This window comes from Vulpes vulpes, chromosome 7 (assembly GCF_048418805.1).
Source record: "Vulpes vulpes isolate BD-2025 chromosome 7, VulVul3, whole genome shotgun sequence".
NCBI classification, from domain to species: Eukaryota; Metazoa; Chordata; class Mammalia; order Carnivora; family Canidae; genus Vulpes; species Vulpes vulpes.
In genome coordinates this window covers 72,824,355-72,826,397 of record NC_132786.1, presented here as the reverse complement: position 1 = coordinate 72,826,397, position 2,043 = coordinate 72,824,355, and the positions used below count along the sequence as shown (strand labels likewise).

At 43.6% G+C, this 2,043-nt stretch overlaps 1 pseudogene; it reads left to right on the top strand.

Moving 5' to 3' along the window:
* The first annotated feature begins 802 nt into the window (after positions 1–802).
* Positions 803–1,101, top strand: LOC112928998 (large ribosomal subunit protein eL38 pseudogene; annotated as a pseudogene).
* The last annotated feature ends 942 nt before the right edge of the window (positions 1,102–2,043 follow it).

Sequence of the window (2,043 nt, the reverse complement as noted above, 5' to 3'; positions counted from 1 at the left end):
AGGTACCTAAAAAATACTTTAAAAAAAAGAAGAAAGAAGAAAGAAAGAAAGAAAGGAAGGAAGGAAGGAAGGAAGGAAGGAAGGAAGGAAGAAGAAAGAAAGAAAGAAAGAAAGAAAGAAAGAAAGAAAGAAAGAAAGAAACTTGTGACAATCCTGGTGAGGTATGGTGGCCTAAAATGACACAGCAGTGCTGTGGAGATATGGATATTGAAGATGAATTTAGGAAAAAGAATTTTGATATGGTAATTGAGCTGTAGGGTGTGATAAAGGAAAGAGAAACCAGGCTTCTGAATATGGAATCCAGAAAAAGAAACAGCTTTTGTGATAGTAGGGAGGAAGTGCAAGGGGGAAGATGGTGAGTTTAGTTTTGGCTATGTTGAGCATTGAGGCATTTGTGAACAAGCCAAGGCCAGCAGACTGAAGCCAGGGACTGGGGTGAAGATAGAGATTTGAGAGTCATCTTCATATGTAGGTGGTGGGTGAAGACAAGGAAATGGTTCAGATGAACCAGGGAGGAGAAGGACTAAGGCAGGGCACTGCAGATAAACAAGGATGGGCAAGGAAGTAGAAGCTAGAAAGGAGTAGCCAGAGAGGAAAGTGGAGAACCAGGAGAATGTACTACAAAGGGATCATCCTTTAAGTAGCATCAAATGCTCCAAAGATGTCAAGTACTATTAGAATAATAAATCTGAAATAAATTTTTAGAAATAATCTGAAATACCTGGGACACCTGGCTGGCTCCATTGGTAGAGCATATGACTTGATCTCAGGGTTGTAAGTTTGAGCCTTTTAGAGTGTCTCTGCGGGTAAAGGGGAGCCTGGGGGGCCATCCGGGGTAATCCGCGAGTGGGTGCCGTCGCGCGCTGACCCCCGCGACCCCCGTTGCCATGCCTCGCAAAATCGAGGAAATCAAAGACTTTTGCTGACGGCCCGGCGGAAGGACGCCAAATCCGTCAAGATCAAGAAGAATAAGGATAATGTGAAGTTTAAAGTTCGATGCAGCCGATATCTTTATACTTTGGTCATCACAGACAAAAGAGAAGGCAGAGAAACTCAAGCAGTCTCTGCCCCCAGGTTTGGCAGTGAAGGAGCTAAAATGAACTTGGCCCACCGATTTGAACTGTATTAAAATTTTTTAAATTCTTAAAAAAAAAAAAAAAAAGTTTGAGCCTTTTACTCACCAGCGGTGAGCATATCCAAAGGTTGAGTATCATACCTCAATAAATAAGTTTCTCTCCAATTCCAGACAGGTGCTGCCATGGGAACTTCCATGACAGCTTAAATCTGCCATGGGATGATGCTTGTGACTTGAGATGAACTTCAGGTTACACTAAGCATAGATTGGGGTCCCATACAGTTCTCCTTAATTCTCTTCTCTCATCCTCTGATGCCTACTCCAAACCCTAGGATGAGGAAAGCCACTGAACTTTGGGAATAAGTTGTAAAAACAGTGTGGTAGAGGCCAATGGTTTCCCCCAAGTACCTATTCTTTTCTTGTTTGGGTTGTTCAACCCTTCCTAGAGTTCCCCGAATGAATACTTTTTTTTTTTTTTGAATTTTTATTTATTTATGATAGTCACAGAGAGAGAGAGAGAGAGAGGCAGAGACACAGGCAGAGGGAGAAGCAGGCTCCATGCACCGGGAGCCCGACGTGGGATTCGATCCCGGGTCACCAGGATCGCGCCCTGGGCCAAAGGCAGGCGCTAAACCGCTGCGCCACCCAGGGATCCCCCGAATGAATACTTTTTTCCTAGCTAATTCAAACTCAGTCTCTGTCACCTGTCTCATCAAAAGAGTTTTGATTAAACACTCTGCTGTCTTACTTCAGGCTGCCATAACAAAACACCATAGACTGGGTGGCTTAAATGACAAAAATTTATTTTCTCACAGTTCTGAGGCTTTCTGGATGTTCAAAGTCAAGGTGCCACCATGGTCAGGTTCAGGTAAGAGCTCTCTTTCTGGCTGATAGATAACCAAATTCTTGCTGTGTACTCTATGCAGTGAGAAAGTGTGATCTCTCTTCCTTTTCTTAGAAGGCCAAAG